We start from the raw sequence: 17,151 nt of genomic DNA, 5'->3' as shown, positions 1-17,151 counted from the left end.
AACCTTGCCCCCCGAAGCTTGGATCCCTTAGAAGAAAAAAAAATGCATGCGCGCCTGGTGAAATGGTTAACGAATTCAGTTCACTCGATGAATCGACAGATAGTAATACACATTTCGACAGATCGACAGCATTCGACAGATACAGACATATGAAAGTAGCACAAGAATTAGGCGAAAGTCCGTGCGTTTCCTCAATTCACGTAGGAAACAACAGAAAATATCAACTACCATAAAATAATCCGTATATATATTTAATTTATTTGGAATAAAATAAATATAGAAACAACCTGTTCATACATAACTACGGTAAGTGCGTTAATTGCTAACGTAAGAACAAATATGAAACAAGGCACAAAATAAAAAAGAAAAATAAAGTTAAAGGGAATAAATATTTAGGCTTGATTGTCATTCGTATTAAGAAGCTGGGTAATAAAATGTTAAAATCTACAGAAAATTATGAAATTAAATCAGGATTTGAAATAAAAGTCTATACATTGGAAGTAGGCCAGGGAGTTTGCAAGGCAGATGTGTGCGACACGCGTTACTTTATAGATTCCCTTCATTGAACTATAGTAAGCAGTACGAAGATGGTACTTTGCGTATAATCACAGGAAGGATTGAAGTTAATTACCATGGTAATATAATTATTTATTGATAAGTATTTCCATGTTAAATTATGAAAATTATAAGCACAAGGAGGGTGAAAAAGTAGTGTGACCGACTTAGCAATGACTGAAACATAAAATAGAAAAGCGAATAAAAACAAATGCCTTTTGAGTTATGTGGAATAAAGTTTCTTCTAGCCAGTAAGGAAGAATAGGATCTGGTGCATTCATTGAATACCTGAAAAAAATCGTTTATCAAAATAGAAGGAAACACACTTATCGTTGTGGCAACTACGAACTTCTGTTTACCTCAGCCCGCCTCAGCAAGTGCTTTCTATCCGGTCCGCGCTCCGTAACCAAACTCAACGCTGCCTGCTAGCGAAAATTTCATTCTTCAGTATCGTTGAGTTTATTGCAGAAAGCAATGGCAGATACGGCATCAGCACCTGCAGCCCCGGCACAGGCTTCTCCTAAGAAGTCTGCAAAGCCTAAGAAACCAAAAACAACACCTTCTCATCCAAGAACATCAGAAATGGTGAACAACGCCATCAAGAATTTGAAGGAAAGGGGAGGAAGTTCACTGCAAGCTATTAAGAAATACATCTCTCAGAACTACAAAGTGGATGCCGAGAAGCTTGCTCCATTTATCAAGAAATACTTGAGAAGTGCAGTTGCTTCTGGGTCTTTGGTTCAGACCAAGGGAAAAGGTGCATCTGGATCGTTTAAGCTTAGTGCTTCATCGCTGAAGGAGAAGCCTGAAGGTGGATCTTCAACCAAGGCGAAACGATCAGCATCAAAGGAGAAGAAGCCTGCGAAAAAGCCAGCAGCTAAACGTCCCAAGAAGACTGGTGAAAAGAAAAAGGCTGCTGCTCCCAAACCTAAGAAATCACCATCTAAAGTGAAGAAGGCAAAAACTCCCAAGAAGCCAAAGGCCCCGAAGCCAAAGAAGGCTACAGCAAAACCGAAAAGTGCTAAGAAGGCTGCACCAAAGAAGAAGTAAATGTGTCAGTAAATCATCTGACATTTTAAAACGGCTCTTTTTAGAGCCATCAAATACTTTGAGAAGAGTAAAATTGTGCTTTTCCTATCATTATCACATGTTCATTCATAGCAATGTATAGTATACACGCAAGGGACTTTGAGTTTTCTTTTTAACCGAAGCACTTCTTGATGTAAGTGCTTTATAACAGAGGGGAATTGAGGGTGGGGAAAGAAAGCTTTCACGGGTGTCAAGAATGGTGTACTCGAAAAAAAATGGGGAACACATTACGTAATGTCAATTTGTGATCACTTACTTTTTCCTTGTTCCTATCTTCAAGTAGCGAAACAGTACAGAAAACGCACTTAATGCATTTGTTAGAAAAACTTTTGCAGGCTGACTGGGTTCGATTCTCGGTGGGAGCTCAAATGTTTCGCATTGCACGTTAATAAGTAGGTCCACGTTTGAAACAGCCTTGCTGCTGAAAGGGACACTAAACTAAAATCAACTCTTTTCAAGGCTGGGGTGAAAGAAATGTTCGAACTTATTACAACTCGTGAAAGTGAAGTAGACTATGTTTCAATTTAACGTCGTACTATTATGATTTTTATGATAAAGGAGACGGGTGATTACGCCTAATGAATGATGGAAATACTGGTGTAATGAGAAAGTGTTAGGAAAAGGGAACACGCTAATAACCACGGATACCGTCTTATAATTCGTAATATTGCTATAAAGAAAAATAGTAACACCAGCAGAAATGTAGGTGTACAATTGAACTGATGTTAAGTACAAACAGACACTTAAAGAAAGTTTAGTTTAACGTTTGCATTCAACAGCAGCGACCTCTGACAAAATAATATTACTTTTGCTACCTTGGAAGAAGTACATATTTCGCCTGCGAGTTCTATCAGATTAATAACGTTGAGAAGGGCAAACAGTGGTTGAATCGAAGTTAAGTTATGCAACATATGGCAAAATCGAACCCTTGACCACATAAAACGAAGATAATCAATCGGTAAACATAGGGGAAAACTAAAGAATATACTTGAAAGATAGGATGATATACGAAACGACAGGAAAACGAAGGTAGATGTATTAACTATGCAACATACGGCGTGAGAATTTAAAAAAAAAAGATAACAAGTATGGACAAGATCCTTGTTAGGATAACAGCATCTCTAAGTAGTGTATTGGTCCTAAAAAGGACCGTTTTTGAACTCAGTGCCAGAACTTCAAACTTAAGCACGTTCCCCACGGATGCGGCGAGCAAGCTGAATGTCCTTAGGCATGATTGTGACTCTCTTTGCGTGAATAGCACACAAGTTGGTGTCTTCGAAAAGCCCTACAAGGTAAGCTTCACTTGCCTCCTGTAAAGCCATGACAGCTGAGCTTTGGAAGCGAAGATCTGTCTTGAAATCTTGTGCAATTTCTCGGACGAGTCGTTGGAAGGGCAGCTTGCGGATGAGCAATTCAGTGCTCTTCTGGTAACGACGAATTTCTCGGAGAGCCACAGTACCAGGCCTGTAACGATGGGGCTTTTTCACTCCACCGGTAGCTGGAGCACTCTTTCTTGCAGCTTTGGTGGCAAGCTGCTTTCGAGGAGCTTTGCCTCCAGTAGATTTCCTAGCTGTCTGCTTGGTACGTGCCATTGCAACTGTCACGACTTGTTTCAAATAATTGCGCGCTGAATGAAGTCAAGTTATATAAAGAGCAAAACCGTTAAATCAAGCTATTTCTCATTGGATAAAGTCAGTCGAAAAGGACAGTTCTCATTGGCTTAGACACGTTTTGTGTTTTTCCTCCGTGCTTTCCCTGCATGATCGAAGGAACAAAACCACTTCTTTTACCAACACAACACAGTGGAATATCCTATCGCGACGAGTTTTCTATTCGAAACGCGAAGTGCGTAAAAAGTGAAGAAAATAAAGCGAGTGACACGCCTAATAGTGTACTGACCGGCTCTTTCAAGAGCCACTTTGACACAAAAAAAAATCGACTTGACGAAAGACGAAAAACAACCACCTGTATCTTTCTGCTGACTTTGGTTGCCCCGACCCTCCCAGGCACCAAGATTCGCTCTGGTACTGGTGTATGTACAGGCTTGGTCCGACAGTCTGGGACGACCCGAAGGAAGCAGAGTTACAGGAGGGACGGAAACAGCGGATTGGCTCAGGGACCCCCCTTAGGAACACCCACATAGGCCTCCGGATACCTTGCGGTGTTAGACCAAGGAGTGCCACACTATCCAACCGCTGCCACACACTACAAGAATATAACAAACACACACCAAACGGGGCTTAACCCCAAAAGTAAACCCCACAATACTCACCCTATACCAAGAATACACGCACACATAAGTTATAAAGCAGAAAATAATAACAATAATATATAAACAGATGTTTAAAACACGAATAAACACACACAACACTACAGCAACCAGAAAGTCACCAATAACACCACATAACCTGCCGTCTCTCAAAAAGGAAGCTGAAATGAAAGCCGATAAGAAGACCAAACAAAAACCATCTCACTCAAACGTAAACCATGCATGGACGCAACAAAAACAGGTTTCACAAACAGTAAATCCAGATCAACAACTAGCTGGGATGAAGAAGACCCCACAGGAAGACCCAATGTATGACATCAAGGAGAAAGAAGTAGTGTCCCCCCAGATGAGTACACGCGCTAGCAGGCAACGCAGGACCAACGCCAAAGAAGATGAGCCCATGCCCCCACCAACAAATGAAGAAACATCGAGACAGGACATCCCACACACAAATAAAAACACACAGAATGCTAGTGGCCCTGAAAAGGACCGGGGACACCCCTCGTACAACATTCAAGAAACACCCCACAAAAGAAGCCAGACGCTACACCCGAAACGACCAAGGAAGCAAACGATGGAAACAAGACCCCCATACTCAGATGAAGAAGAAGCCAGCAACCAACTAACGCCCACACATGAAACTCCTTTAAACCACACATCAGACTTTACGACCACATCAGAAGAAGAAATGTCGGACATGGAAACCAGCAGGAGCAGCACAGCCAGCATCGAAGAAAGCCCAGGATTGGCCAACTCTTCGACCAATGAGAACACACCATCATGCAGCTCACCGACAAATGAGAAGCCATCTCCGGCTGGCCAAACGACCAATGAGAGAACACCATCCGCCAGAGACGCGACCAATGAGAGAACGCCCTCAGCTATCCCACCGACCAACGAGAGAACACCCTCGTCCAGCACCCCGACGCCGTCAAACCAAGGGGAAAACAACCGGAGCCCTCCCAATGAGCGCCCCCCAGCTAACCTCTTCCCCCAGAAAACCGGAAGCATGGAGAATGACAACCAACAAAAAACCTCACAAGCGCAAAAACCTCAGCAGCACTACTCACCAATGATAAAGGTGAGCAATATGAGAAGCGATTTAACAGATATCAAAATCGCAAACATGATCAGAAACAAAATCCCGAACCTCACCCCTATCATCTACAACGTGAAAAAAATAAACGGGTGTAAAATAATGTTTGCATCAGAGTCAGACAAAAACAAATTCAAAAAAGCTATCACAGAAAAAGATTTCGGCGAGACCGCCTCATGGGACTGCACTGACCGAAAACAAAATGAACAACCTAGATCCAGAAACAAACAGACATATACATGCGTAGTAAAAGGAGTACATACAAAAGAAACAATAGAAGACATCAAAATAGACCTTAGAAATCAAGGAATCGACTTCACAAATGTCACACGTTTCAGAAACGATAATGGGGACCTCCCATTAATAAGAATCTTTTCCACCAACCCAAAGCAAATCAGTACACTAATAGCATACGGGTTAAGAATAGGATATAGCAAACACAAAGTAGAAGAGTCACGTACCCAGGGCCGGCCTACACCATGCTCCAGGTGCTTCACATACAATCACAACAGTCAGCAATGCAAAGCCATCCAACTATGCTTCAGGTGTGGCCAAAATAGAAGCAACAACCACGTATGCCCCAACAAAAATAAAGTCTTCTGCGTGACATGCAAACGGGACAACCACAAAACCGGGGCCAGCACATGCCCCGATCGCCCCCGGCAAAACTCCAAAATACAAGCACAACAGCCCAGGTTATATATTGAACCAGAAAACAACCAATCTCTGTCAAACACCTCAACAACAGAGAAGAGAAACCACCCACAAAATGAACCAAGAAAAAACAACGAAGCAAATCTCGCCAACAGCCCGCCATCCACAGAAATAGCAGACCTACACCAAGTAATAGAAGATGCCACAACCAAAATTATGAAATGGGTAGCCCTTCTTCTAAAATTAAACTGCCCACCACAGGATGAGAAACAGCTAGCAGACACCATTAGAAAGGCAACAGAGGCCATCTTCAAATCCCGAATAAATATTCTATACTCGAACCAAGGACATATTTCAATACAAAAAGAACCACTAACAGAAGACATCGCCTGGCACTCCAGCATTCACGCAGGAATACAAGCAAGGAAAGAGACGACCAACTCAGACGAACTAAATGGAGCAGACTAGAACCATAACAGACACTACACAAATAATGCAGGGAAACACACAGCAGGACAACTCAATAAACATTTTGTTTATAAACATACAAGGGCTTAGAAAAAAGAAAATAGAATTACAAGAATACATAAAAGACCACAATCTGGACATCATCATCCTAAATGAAACGAACCTAACCAAAAACAACAAAATCTACTTCCCCGGATACACTACAATAAGAAACGACCGCACAACACCAACAGGAGGCACGGCAATCATCATCAAGCAGCACATTCCCCATACATTCCTAACCATCCCCCTACACCTGCAAAATAACACCACCTCACCCATCGCTATAACCGTAAACTCAAACCCTCCCTTCAACATAGCAACACTCTACAACCCACCAGAGGAAAAAATAGAAAACTCCTTCCCTCTCCTCACGCATCTAGCAACGCTCCACAACCTCATCCTAGCCAGTGACCTCAATAGCCAAAGCGAACTGATGGGAGATCCGATAACAAACAGAAATGGCCCCAAACTACTAGAATACTTAATAGACAGCGCATACCTTCAAGTCAAAGTTGAGGGGCCCACAAGAATAGCCCAACATCCGGGGGAGCAGGACACCAAACCTGACAAAATACTAGTACATGGAGCTATTGCACGTATGCATATAACCACGGAGACAACGCCAGATCTCCAGTCCGACCATGTCTCCATTCACATACAAGTACCAATCGCTCTTACCTCTGAGACCCCAGCCCTAAAAACAATAAAATGCTTCCAAGAAGCAAACTGGGAAGAATACAGAAAACACATCGAAGAAAACATTGCCAACCTCTCGGTGGAACAAAACCCAGATAGTATAGAAAATCTCAACAATAGGCTAACAGCAATCATTGAAGAAGCCGACAAACTGTACGTTCCAACAAAAACAATAAACACAAGAGAGAAACGTCTCCCCAGGCGCATAGTAGAAAAGATTCACCACAAACGTTGGCTAAGAAGACAATACACCAAATACCGAGACCCCCATACCAAAACAGAGATAAACAGGTTGGATAGGGAAATAAAAAGAGACATAATAGATTACAACGAAGAAAATTTCATCACCCTATGCACCAAACTGAACGAAGCCAGACGTAAGGCTCCACGGCTCTTCTGGAATGAGGTCAAAAGATTCAACCGCAAACCCATTGGCAGTATCGCCAACAACATAGACGGACAACAACTAAAAAACACAGCAGAAAAACTACAATTCTTCGCGAAACACATGCAAGAAAAGTTCAGAAGCAGTCCACCTCAGACACACGAACAGGAACAAATTCAAGATCGAGCCACACATATCAGAAACACCATAAACCACCATAGAGACCTAACCACAGCAGACCTGCAAGATGTTCACCCAGGAAACACTACAATACTAGTAAACGAAATAGAACCGTCCGAGATACACGAGGCTCTAAAGAAAAAGAAAAACACGGCGCCAGGCCCGGACAGAATTAGAACCAAACACCTGAAGGAAGCTCCCCCCACCCTGCTTAACAAACTGGCCTCGCTATACACGGCCAGCCTCAAGACGGGATATATCCCCTCACCCTGGAAAAAAGCTGAAACGATCATTATACCCAAGCCAGGAAAGCCAAAGAGCAGCTCCAACAGCTACAGACCCATATCCCTAACATCAACCATCTCGAAACTCATGGAAAAAATCTTGGTAAATAGAATGCACAAATACTTCCATTCGAGCAAACAACTTACACCAAACCAGGCAGGATTTCGGCCTCAATATTCCACAATAGACCAAGTTCTCCGTATCTACAACGACATGGAAATAGCTCTTCGAAAAAGACTAAGAGGGGGGGCAGCATTCCTGGACCTCACAGGCGCCTTCGACGCGGTGTGGCATGACGGACTGCTGAACAAAATCACAGATCTCAACCTACCTACAAGCATTACCAGATGGATAAACAATTTCCTCAGCAATAGAACCGCCCAAATTAGAATAAACAACCAACTCTCTGAAACCTTCTCAGTGGGGAGAGGTGTCCCCCAAGGATCAACTATAGCCCCTCTCCTCTACATCATGTACGTCAATGACACACCAGTTCAACAGCACCTCAACACCAACCTCGGCCTGTTTGCTGACGATACGGCATACTGGACCTCCGGCAAAGCGGTTACATACATCCTGAAAAATCTCCAGACACAAATCGCCTATTTCCAAGCCTGGTGTGAGAAATGGAAATTAGACCTGAACCCTACAAAAACTCAAATCATCCTTTTCTACCCAGCAACAAACCATAGAGGCATTTACAGCGACCTACAAAGAACCATCAAAATAGGAGACCAATACATCCACCCCAAACCAACCGCACAATACCTAGGTATCACCATAGACAGCAAACTCACACTCCAAGAGCACATCAAACAGCTAAGGAAGAAGGCAATACGCACTACACTTGCCCTTCTCCCCCTAACCAGAACCGGATACCTCCAAGAAGAAAACAAACGATACCTATACAAAACAGCAATAAGACCCCTACTCATGTATGGACACCCGATCTTCTCACGAAACAACATAGAAGACATAGCCAGAGCAGAAAGATACTGGATACGACGAACGTACAAGGCCTTCAACGAAACAAAGGAACAACTATACCGGCTAGCGAAACTGGACCCCATAGACCAAGAAATACAAACACTGAACAAGAACTACAGCCAACAACTAAGAGACAAACCATTTTACGAAGATCACTTCCAGAAATACGAAAGAAGAAACGACAACAACAGCAACACAACCTTACAAAACATCCTATCCCTAACCTAGCAAGAAATAAAAACAACAACAAAAATAATAACAAAAATGATAAAAACAATAATAACAATAATAAAACAATAATAATAATAATAATAATAAAAAAAACAATGAGACTCACGACACCCGTCGAAATACACTAGACAAACTCTCACACGAAAACAACCCACAAAGAAGAACACGAAAAACACAAACACAATAAAATCACACACAACAAAGAAGAACTCACACAAATAAAACAGCCCACACACGTAACAGAAGAAGAACACAACAATACAACCATATCACAAAGAAGAACTAGAATCAACACCACACAACAAAGAACACACACACACACACACAAAAAAAAAAAAAAAAAAAAAATCAAAACAGGTCATCAAACAAAGAAAAAATAATAATAAAATAATAATAATAATAATAATAATAATAATAATAATAATAATAAAAAATATAACCAAATAAAAACAAAATTAAAAAAAAAAAAAAAAATAGTAATAAATAAATAAAAAAAAAAAAATCCAAAGCCCTTATATTCAAAGAAAAACATCAAACATAAAAACAACCTCCATCCTTCCTCGATAGGCAAAACACTCCCATAGCTAAATAACACCAGACAAAACACACCACTGACGAGACAAACAGGCCTTGCATCCTGCCCGGACACCTGGCACCTGTTCTGCGTGCTGTCGTTTCTGTGGGACATGATAGCTCACTGCACAAACCTTTATTCAAACAAATAATGTATCTACTCTGGACAAAGCAGCCACTGGCTGGACGTCCCTTCATCTCCACAGTGAGATGATAAACAGACTCTTTTGCTTGCTTGCTTGCTTGCTTGGGCTTGTATTTCTCGTGTGTGGTGAGCGAAGCAGTAACATATCGAAATGACAGGACGTGGAAAAGGAGGCAAGGGTCTTGGCAAAGGAGGTGCCAAGCGCCACCGTAAAGTTCTTCGTGACAACATCCAGGGTATCACCAAACCCGCTATTAGGCGTCTTGCTCGCCGTGGTGGTGTGAAGCGTATCTCTGGTCTCATTTATGAAGAGACCCGAGGAGTATTGAAAGTATTCCTGGAGAACGTAATCAGAGATGCTGTTACATACACAGAACACGCCAAGAGGAAGACAGTGACAGCTATGGATGTTGTGTATGCCTTGAAGAGGCAAGGAAGAACCCTGTACGGTTTCGGAGGTTAAGTTGGGGTTCCTCCTATTTTGGATATAAAATTGGCATAAACGGCTCTTTTCAGAGCCAACAAATTTATATAAAGGGAAAGATTTACTTTGTGCGATTTTCTGTTAGATTATAAGAATTCGTGTAACTACATTAAAGCCTTTTGATGCACACTAAATTACAGACGTAGAGAGATTAATTTGAGAAAATCATACGTTTTTTTTTACATTATGTACGTTCATGTATACGTATTCATATCATGTAGCAGTATTAATGCTGGAGAAGGGGTTCTGGTTGGAAATTGGCGATTTGTTGGAAGTAGCGAGCATGAGAGATGCGAAACGCAAGTCGGAATTTCTGTTCTGACAGTAGGATGTACGTATAGAGGCTTATACAACTTCTATACTGTGCTGTGAGGGGCGAATAATGCGTTAGAAACCTGAATCTTGTCCTTTATCTTGTTTACGTGGTCTTGGGTTCGATTTCTTTCTTTTGCGGTAGTGTCTATTGTGATTTACATGTAAATTAATGACACTTCGTAGCGGGTTACTAAAATAAAGAGTAATACAAATATGAGATGTAGGTTAATGCATTGTATACTTCACATTATTTACTAAAGAAAGGCAGTAGTTACAAGAAACCTAGGCTCGCTCGTTGGGCACAGTAGCAAATGAGTTCTGAGATCAGAGAATAAGAGTAGTTGCGTATTACAAACCATATACATATAACACATATCACACAAATATGAATATCGACCTTGCAAAGAATAAATCGTACTTAAGTGTGCATTTAATGTCATTACTATGTTGCAAAAGAAATTTAGGAAAGTTTTCTGATCCGCTCTGTTCATGATGTCATTGGGGCATAGTAATGAACAATAATAAATGTCGAGAACATATTGAACAGAGTAATTTCAGCCAAGCCAACGCAAGAGAGAAACATGAGTGCTTTAAGAATGTTGGAAATTCCTTTGTCTAGCATGAAGTACATGAGAATATGTGGTATGAGGTTTTCTTCCATTGCTGAGAATCTGGGCTCGACTGTCCTGTCCTCTGGGTAATATGAGCCCGATGTACGCAAATATCAAAAAAATGTAGCTAGCGACAATACAAAAGGTAATGATCTTATAATTAATAATGTAGTGGGAACTAAGCACATCGCTGTTTGGAGTATTCTAAAGTTAGTGTGACTTCCTATGGGCTTCAATTACGATCGACGACTACACATATACTAATTAATCGAATAGCAGCGAGAATTTCGAATGAAACTAAGCAACTATCTCAGACACTTTTGATGAGTCTGTATATCGAAAACAATTCATTTCAATCGTAAATCTCCTCTATAAAGGGGTTTGTGGCCCTCATAAGGGCCGATTTGTATGAGATATAGGTCTTACATTTATGCCTTCTTCTCAGTTTTCTTGGGCAGAAGTACAGCTTGAATGTTGGGCAAAACACCACCCTGAGCGATTGTAACTCCAGACAACAACTTGTTTAATTCCTCGTCGTTACGGATAGCTAACTGCAGATGACGTGGAATAATCCTAGTCTTCTTGTTGTCACGAGCAGCGTTGCCTGCCAACTCAAGAACTTCAGCTGCCAGGTATTCCATGACTGCAGCCAAATACACGGGAGCGCCAGCACCAACTCGTTCGGCATAGTTACCCTTTCGCAAAAGACGATGGATTCTGCCTACTGGGAATTGAAGGCCAGCCCTGCTGGAGCGGGACTTGCTCTTTCCCTTGACTTTTCCACCTTTGCCGCGACCAGACATTGTTCAATATTCTTTCGTAATAAGATGAGAGGAAAAATTGCGGCCTCCCATGAATCAAGTCAGTTTTGTTACTACTTCAAGCGTGCACCCGAGTGCATCAAATGAAAAGCAAGGCAGTTGGCGCGAATTGAAACACGTACTGTAATTTAAATGAAGTCGATAAATCGGCGGACACATCTAATTTTGCTGAACGAGTGAGTCATCATGCCACCAAAAACTAGCGGAAAGGCTGCAAAGAAGGCTGGTAAAGCCCAAAAGAATATCTCCAAGGGAGATAAGAAGAAGAAGAGGAGGAGGAAGGAGAGCTATGCCATTTACATCTACAAAGTTTTGAAGCAAGTGCATCCTGACACTGGCATATCTAGCAAAGCTATGAGTATCATGAACAGCTTTGTTAATGACATCTTCGAGCGTATTGCTGCTGAAGCTTCTCGTTTGGCCCATTACAATAAGCGGTCAACTATCACCAGCCGGGAAATCCAAACAGCTGTGCGCCTTCTTTTGCCTGGTGAACTTGCCAAGCACGCTGTAAGTGAGGGTACGAAGGCTGTTACCAAGTACACAAGCTCTAAGTAAAAATCTTCTTCAAGATTTTTCATTTCAAACGGTCCTTGTCAGGACCAACACATTATTCGAAAGAGTTAAATCACGAAATTTGCTTCATTCTGTTATGTAGAAACACGTTGAAATCCAATTTCTATATGCTGTTAGTAAAAAAGTAAAGCACATAGCGGAGATGTGTCGTGCTTGTATACGAAAGGCATTTACTCGCCGGAGATCTACACTTAGTCATAATAATTTACTTTTAAAAAGTGGTAATACATTCCGTGTTAAGTATAGTAGTAGGTGCACACGGATCGGAAATCAGGTTATTTTAATGTGCCGTGCAAATAAACAGGCTGTTAGTGTAAGAAATAGTGGGTATAACGCTTAGAATATCGATTAATCGCTATGAAATAATGTTGATAAATTATCTCTTGAAAGTACTATAAAATTAATGTTTCTAGTATTTTCGTACTTGAAGGATAATGAAATTTGAAAAAGAGATGCCAACAGCACCTGGTGTTCCCAGGCGGTCACCCATCCAAGTACTGACCAGGCCCGATGCTGCTTGACTTCGGTGATCGGACGAGAACCGGTATATTCAGCATGGTATGGCCGTTGGCGAATGCATATGGCTTCGAGTGAGTTATTGTAGCTACGTAGGTTTGTCGGTGAATACTCAAAAAGACCAGCGCGTGGAAAGCGTTGCTAATTGTTTTAAGTAATGCATGATTACGAAATTATCGTGGTGAACGATGTGAGAATATTCGTCTTTGTGAAAAACAAAATTAGAAAAAGTATACCAACAGCACCTGGTGTTCCCAGGCGGTCACCCATCCAAGTACTGACCAGGCCCGATGCTGCTTGACTTCGGTGATCGGACGAGAACCGGTATATTCAGCATGGTATGGCCGTTGGCAACTACCTTTTCTTCAATGTCCTGTTAAGGAAGTATGTTTTAAGTAAGAATTGACATTATTAACTATAAAGGCAAGCATATTAACGTCGTTAACATTACTTGGAATATACTAATATTCGAATAAATATTTGAATGTTCGAATGATGAGTGATTCGGATGTTCATAGTGCCACTGTGTCCTATCGAGTTTACTATCACGAACCACGTATGAAATTGTATATAAATAAATAAAAATAAATCCTTTATTAAGTATTGATTACAGGAAAAAGGCAAACTTACATTCTTTAATGTACACAATGAAATGTATGAAAGATATTTTTAAGATATGTTTCACTTACCCTTTATAACGCAAGGTAGTTTTCAGTGTAGCATTCTCTTCAGCTGCGAGATAACGTAAGGCAGATGATCATTCAGGTCGTGAAGCACTAAAATGTAATATACATTTTAACTATTATCGATAAGAATTATTTACTGCAGGGATGCAAATAAAGTGAGGCAAATTAGTAAATAAAAACCGATACTGTAACTGATAATATAATTAGTTGTATCTGTATTAGTTGTATATACAGTAATCGCACGATTATCCGCGGAGTTGGATGTTGGCATAATCGCGCATAATCAGCAGTATGAGCAGAAAAGGGAAATGAAATGAAATATTTAGATTTACGTCGCATACTTATACCGGTTACGCTAAAGGAGACGGTGATGATGAGTACTGAATGAAGAAAGTGGGAGGAAACGGGAGAAACCCGAGAAAACCCATGAGCACGGTCTTTATGCACGACAAAGTTCACACGGCACGAGCTGGGATTGAATCAGGGACCCCAAGCACCGGAGGCCAAAAAACGGACAAAAAGTCTTTCGTGCAACTTTCGTTTTCGGTAAAAAGTTTACACATAATTTAGAAAGAGTAGTTTTCTGGTCTTTTTATTTCACAAGTTGGTTCATGTCTATATTTTTTACATGCATAAAAAATTTTTCAACTCCCTTGCTTATTTCCTGTTAAAGACCTCTACCTCTGATTGTATTTTTTGCACATATTCTTATTGTTTTCAGACAACATTTCTAAAAGCGTAATTTATCGTCAGCAAGAAAAGAAAAGGAAAGCCTCGGATAGTGGAATGTGTACTGATATATATATATATATATATATATATATATATATATATATATACGTATTAGTATATAGTTTTATTTTATACGTCTCCTATTATTACACAATGTGCAGATATTGTCAAAGCGCAAGTAAATATGTATAACTCCCCGTTCTGCACTTAATAACTTGAAAGAAGTTCGGGGAAGGTAGTGTAACAGAAAGTGCAAACAGAAATGAGGGTTTAAAGGCATTTAATATTATTCCGTAGTAGTATGATTTTTTGTAAAAAAAAAAATATATATATATATATATATATATATATATATATATATATCTAAACATACATATTCAATGATATAGTAAGAGGTTAGCAGCACTGATAGAACTGCAGAAAGTACAAAACCGTTAATAAGAAAGAGAGAGAGATGGTGGCCGCTTTTGTGCTTTTCATTGGCTAATTCCGAATTGCGCGCGAATACGTACGAGATTTCTTTCTTTTTCCTCTTCGCAGCCCAGATGTTGCCAATTAGAAGTTTTTAGTACTACATTTGTATGAAAATGTTGCCTTTAAGAAATGTGGTTTGCATACAGAGAAAAGAGCAAAATGAATATTTACCTTAGTGGGCATGAAAAAAGACGAAACATTTTGCAAGATGGACACACGAACTTCCTTAATGCAGGCGTTCAGTACATTATTGTAAAGAAAAAAACACTAAAAAGAATTACTTCAATATCCCTAGCAACATTCAACAATTCATAGAGAAAAATCTTTATTTTGAGAACAATGGAAAACTATGTAATTGTAGATAACTACTAAATTTAATGATTAAGGAAAACGTTTAGGCCCGGCCCTTCAGAAAGAAAGTGCACAGAATATTCTCTCATGGAAGCAATTGCAAAATCAACATTTTGTTTGCAGTTATAATTAGAGGATCTATATACAGGGTGTTCGAAAAAGAATGTATCCTCTTGAAAGAAAATATTCTCTGGGCCCCTAATCCTTTATATACCGAAAGGAAGTTTGTATAGCATTTTTTCTTACCTTCGTTAGAAGAATTGAAAGTGACTACTATCGTGACACGGGAGATATTTAATCGATAGTCGAATTACTCACATACTCGAATGAACACGTCTCTTGTAAGGAGAGGAAAGGCTTCTGTGATCCGCTATCGCAGCTGTGTCATATCTGCAGAGAATGTTAGGACACAAACGTGATCTTTGAGAGCCTCGTGAAAAGAAGTCGCATAGTATCATGTGTGGAGACATCGGGGCCATCTGAAGAACGCTTCATCATTAGGACCAAGGGCGAGTTACGAAACACTCTGGGATATATTTATTAACATAACTTCTCGTCATTCTGCAAGTGTGGTGGAGCTCCATCCTATTGGAAAAGGAAACCTCGGGAGCCCTCTTCATGTGTAGGTATCGTTCACATCTGAAGCATGTGAAGATAGATTACTGTACTATCGTGTACCTAAAATCATTTTCTACGAATACGAACATGTCTACACTGAAGGCAGTGCAGCTCTTTTTCTCTTTTTTTTGGTCATGTATTGTAACGCGGGGCAATGCACACAATAACATGTAATGTTGTGTATCATCATAAAGGGCCAGGGCGATGATTGGATCTTGATGGACGTGGAGAACTGATAGGTGATGTGAGTGGTATTGTGATCTATGGTTGTATGTTTACTGATGAATGCATAAGGAGAGGTGAAGGGGTTGCCTTTTTTTTTATGTCGATCGGGAGGGAAGCGATTGGGAAACTTTTGACTTTGTTTTTCAACCGAATATATTGATTGAATAGGTCGCCGACAATTTTACGGGGCGTCACGTCGTTGCCTTTTTCATGTCGATCGCGAGCGAAGCGAGCGTTTTTTTTTTTTTTTTTTTTTTTTTTTTTTTTTTTTTTTTACCGACAATATGTATTGAATCGGTTGCCAACACCTTTAGGGGCGCGTCACGTCCTTCTTTCTGTGCTGATCGCGAGCGAAGCGAGCGCGAAATTTTTGACTTTTTTTTTTTTTTTTTTTTTTTTTTTACCCACAATATTTATTCAATCGGTCGCCAACACTTTTAGGGGTGCGTCACGTCCTCTTTTCTCTGCTGATCGCGAGCGAAGCGAGCGCGAAATTTTGACCTTTTTTTCTCTTTTTAATTCTTTTTTTTCTTTAAGAAAAAATATTGATTTCATAGGTCGCGAACATTTTTACGGGATGCAACATCGTTTATTTGTTTTTCCAACCGTCTTTCTGTCTTGAGCCCCCGCCAAGTTAACTTTATGGTGGACAAAAACTATGTGCGGTGGGTTACCGCGGGGTTCTCCCGTTTCCTCCCACTTTCTTCATTCCACCACCATTTCAATCATTTCTCATAATCAGCGCCTCTTTTAGCCTAAGCGGCATAACGTGGGACGTAAAACAAAGATTTCCTTTAGTTGCTTTCTGTCTTGATTACGAGCGCGAAATTTTTTACTTTTTTTTTCTTTCTTTTGATATTATTCATTTAATAGGACGGCAACACCTTTACGGGCCGCCGCGTCGTCGTTTACACTTCTTCAGCCCATATTCTTTCTGCTTGTTCGTTTTCCGGCATCTTGTTATCACCGCCCGCGGCAATGCCTATGTCTTTCATCGCTTTTTGAAGCAAATCTTTAATAAATATGCACTCTCACATTTGTACTAATATGCATACCACAGTGGATAGACTGTAACTAGGAAAGCAGA

General features: G+C 40.5%; 2 non-coding genes across 2 annotated transcripts; both read right to left on the bottom strand.

Annotated features, from left to right (window-relative positions):
* Window positions 1-12,915: 12,915 nt before the first annotated feature.
* On the bottom strand, window positions 12,916-13,034 carry LOC145677541 (5S ribosomal RNA). The gene has a single exon (XR_014129861.1). It is a non-coding gene; the product is annotated as a 5S ribosomal RNA (ribosomal RNA).
* A 177-nt stretch (window positions 13,035-13,211) lies between these two features.
* LOC145677537 (5S ribosomal RNA) lies at window positions 13,212-13,330 on the bottom strand. Its single transcript, XR_014129857.1, has one exon. It is a non-coding gene; the product is annotated as a 5S ribosomal RNA (ribosomal RNA).
* Between the last annotated feature and the right edge of the window lie 3,821 nt (window positions 13,331-17,151).

Source organism: Thermobia domestica, unplaced genomic scaffold (assembly GCF_964235325.1).
Source record: "Thermobia domestica unplaced genomic scaffold, izTheDome1.hap1.1 HAP1_SCAFFOLD_1017, whole genome shotgun sequence".
In the NCBI taxonomy this organism is placed as follows: domain Eukaryota; kingdom Metazoa; phylum Arthropoda; class Insecta; order Zygentoma; family Lepismatidae; genus Thermobia; species Thermobia domestica.
This window is presented reverse-complemented; position numbering and strand designations above follow the sequence as displayed.